Raw genomic sequence first — 6,603 nt, forward strand, 5'->3', positions numbered from 1 at the left:
CCCATTTTTTGGCCCTGGCATTCCCCTGTACTGGGGCATATAAAGTTTGCGTGTCCAATGGGCCTCTCTTTCCAGTGATGGCCAACTAGGCCATCTTTTGATACATATGCAGCTAGAGTCAAGAGCTCCGGGGTACTGGTTAGTTCATAATGTTGTTGCACCTATAGGGTTGCAGATCCCTTTAGCTCCTTGGGTACTTTCTCTGGCTCCTCCATTGGGAGCCCTGTGATCCATCCAATAGCTGACTGTGAGCATCTACTTATTCTTAAACAGAGCTAAATATTATGAGGAGTTAATTTGCCTTCCACACCTCCATGTTTCCTAACACTTTACCTCTTTACCTCTGTCCTCTGCTCTTTCACTATGTCTCTGTGCAACCTCACACCTATTTAGGAAGTACAAATACATAATCATGGCTCTTTATTCTTGTAGTTGTAGGAATCTTCTAGGCATAGGGATATCTTTTCATGTAATTTCTGCTTAGAAATAACTTTTACTAACTTACAATTGATTTGTATGTGTGCATTTGTGTGTATGTGTGTGTGTGTGTCTCTGTGTGTGTTCATGTGTGTACAGTACTTAGGATAAAACTCATGTTCTTACACATATTACATTGTAGTTATTTCACTGAGTTACACACATAATAATTGTCTATTTTTGTAATACTTATATTATTGCTGATCTGAAATTTAACTGTTATGTACCATGTAGAGCATTGAAGATCATCTCTACTGTAAAGCAGAATAGAATGTAGCTCAGAGGATCACCATCTCTCTGATTTTTATAAAGACTAATGGGTCTAAAATGTACTTAGAGTCTATATTCTCACATGTCCCTGTTTAAATTGAACCACACTTACCAAGGTGTGTATAACGATCACCACACAACTTGATCTTCATAGTTTCTAGGTTATACAAAACAGTAATTAAAGAGAAAAGTGTAGTATAAAAATAATATCTGCTAGGCAGTGGTGGTGCACGCCTTTAATCCCAGTGCTTCGAAGGCCGAGGCAGGCAGATTTATGAGTTGGAGGCCAGCCTGGTCTACATAGTGAGTTCCAGAACAGACAGGGCTACACAGAGAAACCCTGTGTCAAAAAAAAAAAATCTAGCCAGTGACATAAACTAGGAGAAGACTCAGTAGCTTCACTGAAGCAGATGTGTCCTCCGAACAGAGAAGAGCAGAAGAGCAGGTAGTCCTGTAGGGAATGCTGTCTTACATTTCAGCTATGACAAATACTCAGTGGTATACATGAGCAATTTTTTTCTCTTTTTTTTTTTTAATTAGGTATTTTCCTCGTTTACATTTCCAATGCTATCCCAAAAGTCCCCCATACCCACCCGCCCTATCCCCTACCCACCCACCCCCCCTTTGTGGCCCTGGCATTCCCCTGTAAGGGGCATATAAAGTTTGCAAGTCCAAAGGGCCTCTCTTTCCAGTGATGGCTGACTAGGCCATCTTTTGATACATATGCAGCTAGAGTCAAGAGCTCCGGGGTACTGGTTAGTTCATATTGTTGTTCCACCTATAGGGTTGCAGTTCCCTTTAGTTCCTTGGGTGCTTTCTCTAACTCCTTCATTGGGGGCCCTGTGATCCATTCAATAGCTGACTGTGATCATCCACTTCTGTGTTTGCTAGGCCCCGGGATAGTCTCACAAGAGACAGCTATATCTGGGTCCTTTCAGCAAAACCTCGCTAGTGTATGCAATGGTGTCAGCGTTTGGAAGCTGATTATGGGATGGATCCCTGGATATGGCAATCACTAGATGGTCCATCCTTTCGTCACAGCTCCAAATTTTGTCTCTGTAACTCCTTCCATGGGTGTTTTGTTCCCATTTCTAAGAAGGGGCAAAGTGTACACACTTTGGTCTTAGTTCTTCTTGAGTTTCATGCGTTTAGCAAATTGTATCTTATATCTTGGGTATCCTAAGGAGCAATTTTCCTGATGTCTTTCACCACCATTGTGACTTAGATCCAATGCCTTTAAAGAAAACATTTTTACTGATTTTCACCCATGACACTAGTGCTTTCATATTTTATACTGCCATAATTAATGACAGGCTTTCCTGTAGTTCAGAAGATTGGTAATTGATACAGTTTAGCTTTGCTTCCTGTGATGATATGTTTGTTTCCCTTTTGTCCTTGAAGAAATGTTTACAGATCATAAAGATATTCTTCTCATTTAAATAAATACCATCCATCACATTTCTTTCCCCATGTTCTCCAGTGAGTATTCAGCAATGAACCTTCATATATTTTTCTTTGATGCTATGGTTTACAAGTTTGGTTCTTTAGGCTTGAGAGTTTGTTGAACCTCCCATGTATTTCATTACACTTAAGATAAACCTGTATTTTTTTCCTATTGATGAATGACAAAAATGTCTTTGCAATTCTTATTTACAGATTTCTTTTTCTCCCAGTTTTCCCTTTTTTTCTTATTTTTAGGATTAAATGTAGATTCCTCAGACCCAGACATCGATGCAGATGATTTTAGAATCATCTTTGTTTTATAATTTCATTTATGTTAAGATATTCACTCCACATAAAACCAGAGACACTGAAACTTATAGAGGAGAAAGTAGGGAAAAGCCTCGAAGTTATGGGTTCAGGGGAAAAATTCCTGAATAGAACAGCAATGGCCTGTGCTGTAAGATCGAGAATCGATAAATGGGACCTCATAAAATTGCAAAGCTTCTGCAAGGCAAAAGACACCATCAATAAGACAAAAAGACCACCAACAGATTGGGAAAGGATCTTTACTTATCCCAAATCGGATAGGGGGGCTAATATCCAATATATATAAAGAACTCAAGAAGGTAGACTCCAGAAAATCAAATAACCCCATTAAAAATGGGGCTCAGAGCTGAACAAAGAATTCTCACCTGAGGAATAATGAATGGCAGTGAAGCACCAGAAAAAATGTTCAACATCCTTAATCATCAGGGAAAAGCAAATCAAAACAACCCTGAGATTCCACCTCACACCAGTCAGAATGGCTAAGATAAAAAATTCAGGTGACAGGAGATGCTGGTGAGGATGTGGAGAAAGAGGAACACTCCTCCATTGTTGGTGGGATTGCAAGCTTGTACAACCACTCTGGAAATCAGTCTGGCGGTTCCTCAGAAAATTGGACATAGTACTACCAGAGGATCCAGCAATACCTCTCTTGGGCATATATCCAGAAGATGCCCCAACTGGTAAGAAGGACACATGCTCCACAATGTTCATAGCAGCCTTATTTATAATAGCCAGAAGCTGGAAAGAACTCAGATGCCCCTCAACAGAGGAATGGATACAGAAAATGTGGTACATTTACACAATGGTGTACTACTCAGCTATTAAAAAGAATGAATTTATGAAATTCCTAGGCAAATGGATGGACCTGGAGGGCATCATCCTGAGTGATGTAACCCAATCACAAAGGAACTCGCACAATATGTACTCACTGATAAGTGGATATTAGCCCAGAAACTTAGAATACCCAAGATATAAGATTCAACTTGCTAAACACATGAAACTCAAGAAGAACGAAGACACTTTGCCCCTTCTTAGAAATGGGAACAAAATACCCATGGAAGGAGTTACAGAGACAAAATTTGGAGCTGTGACGAAAGGATGGACCATCTAGTGATTGCCATATCCAGGGATCCATCCCATAATCAGCTTCTAAACGCTGACACCATTGCATACACTAGCAAGGTTTTGCTGAAAGGACGCAGATATACCTGTCTCTTGTGAGACTATGCCGGGGCCTAGCAAACACAGAAGTGGATGCTCACAGTCAGCTATTGGATGGGTCACATGGCCCCCAATGGAGGAGCTAGAGAAAGTACCCAAGTCACTGGAAAGAGAGGCCCATTGGACTTGCAAACTTTATATGCCCTAATACAGGGGAACGCCAGGGCCAAAAAAGGGGAGTGAGTGTGTAGGGTATTGGGGGTTGGTGGGTATGGGGGACTTTTGGGATAGCATTGGAAATGTAAACGAGGAAAATACCTAATTAAAAAAAATTCACTGCCAAATCACCTGCATGAATCCCAAGATATCTCCAAACCTCTCCCTAAGTTGTGTATGTTTTTTTCCTACTCTTGGCTTCAGATACAAATATATAAAATATTGACTTTTTACTTAATATTGTAGAGATAAAAATTAACTGCTCTGTCTTCATGAATCAACGCCTATGCCGTGGCTGGAGGGCAGCATTTTGCAACATGGCTTTTAGTAATCTGTTTTTAAATTCATACGTTGTTAGTGATAGTAACAACTCTCTGTTTCACATTTAGTTTATTAATGTGTAGTTTCAATATTTACAGGGTTTTTAATTTTTATCTGAGGGTATAGTTCATTTTTGTATGTTAGACTTATTTTTATGTATCATTGAACAATTATTAATAGCCTAAATTTTTCATAGTAGGATCATGTGATCTATTACATTGTTGATTTTCTCTCCTGATACTTACATTTGATTCATTCTGACTCAAGAAATACGTTAACATGTACAAAAAAAAAATCCCAGCTGTCTTTTCATTTTCATGCTTTAAAAACAGTATTTTTAGAACAATATTATGTAAACAAACTATATCTGTTGAAATGCATCAGTTTTAAAAACAATATCAGTATTAGGAAGAAATGCACACAACTTTGCTATCATTAGTTAGCTTTTAATATGTTCAAAATTCTCTGAGAACACAGTTTACAATATTATCAGTTAAAATACTATGAATTATTTTTCCAGCTCATGTGTGTTTTTTTATAACAATACTTTATTCTTTTTAAATCATGCAGAAGTTTTCAGATATTCAACAAAATATCAGAATTTTACTTTTTAAAAAATTTATTATACTCATTCTCTGTATTTCTGTGTGTGCATGTGCATGTGCGTGTGCGTGTGTGTGTGACTTCATGCATGTGTATGTTCATGTATGTTGTGTTTGGATTTGTAGTTCTAGAATATATGGTTTCTAAGCCATGAGCTATATTTTCATCCAGAGGTGACCAAGTCTATATTCTCAGAAAATTCACACGTTGTTTCCTTCTCTTTTATATTATAACCACAAGAACAGAGATGTTCTTACATATTCTAAGATGTTTTTTCATTATCGTTTGTGTATAGATAGCAAGATATAAAATCATTTAAGGTGTAAGGTGTTCTTACTCATAAAATTAAGGTAACCTGGCATGCTTTGATATGGTCTTGATTGAATCTTCATCAAAACACACACACAAACACACACAACCAAACACATACACACAGACACATACATACAGACCATACACACAAACATGCACACACACACACACACACACACACACACACACTATTATTTTCATGGTAATATGTTATGCCCAGTGGTTAGAAGACAATAAATAAAAGCTATGTAAAAGAGATGAATTATGAAGTGGTTTCCTTTGGTTGTGTTTCAAGGTTGTTTTTATGGATAGCAAGAGGGTACTTCTGTTGTATTTCTTATTTAAGGGATTGTTTCCTAGACAATTATAATGCTTATTGCAGATAGCTGGTACTATAGAAACTATTTTCATAAAGATATACCTATCTACTCACTGTCATACACTTTGGTAATATATTAGAATTCAAGTATATCAGTGGTATCTTCTCAGATTCCTATCATCTGGTTTCATGCTATTTTCTTATTTCTGTCTTCTTAGGTCTCTTTAGAAGATTCTAAGTGTGACAGTCAGTAGACAGTTAAAAATACAAACACCTTGCTTATTCATGGGAATATTACGTGGTGGAGTAATTCTAAAATATTCCTTTTGGATTCATAGTTTCATCAACAATTACAGATTTCAGTAGTGTATACCTGTATACAATCTAACTATATACAAAGCATGATATGGAGAGAGAGTACTCACTCATCTTTTGTTTGTTTGTTTGTTTTTTATTTTCTTTTTTGTTTGTTTTGGTTTTTGTTTTGTTTTTGTTTTTGGTTTTTTTTCTTTGTTTTTTTGTTGAGACAGGGTTTCTCTGTATAGCCCTGGCTGTCTTGGAACTCACTTTGTAGACCAGGCTGACCTCGAACTCAGAAATCTGCCTGCCTCTGCCTCCCCAGTGCTGGGATTATAGGCGTGCTCCACCACACACTAGCTTTTTTTTTTTTAATTGCAGTTGCTATTAACCCTTATTTACTTAAAACTCTGCACATGCTGTGCATGAAAGTAAGGATGAAAATGATGGGTGTCTAGATGGGGAGGAAGCAAAGGGTTGTGCTCAATTTTGACCACCCTCCCTGCCTGTCTGCTGCTATCATGAAAGAAAGTCAGGATGCTGAGCTCCTGTACCCATGGCTACTCAGTCTTCCTTTATCATACACAACCTGTTACATTTATGTTTGAACACCAAGTACCCACATAGTTACTTTTGTGATGAATATGTTGACTGACAGTCTTCCACAGTGATGTCAGGATAAGAAAGCAAGAGGATTATTCTATATTGGAGTTGCCATTAAAGACTGTAGATTATAAGTAATGATTAGACAATAATTTGATAATCATGAGCTTCAAAGTTATTTTGTACAATAATTTTCTGTATTTTTCATAGCCTTTATTTGTAACAGTAACAAACATAGATACGGTGAATGATAT

This window comes from Mus musculus, chromosome 3, assembly GCF_000001635.26.
Source record: "Mus musculus strain C57BL/6J chromosome 3, GRCm38.p6 C57BL/6J".
NCBI classification, from domain to species: Eukaryota; Metazoa; Chordata; class Mammalia; order Rodentia; family Muridae; genus Mus; species Mus musculus.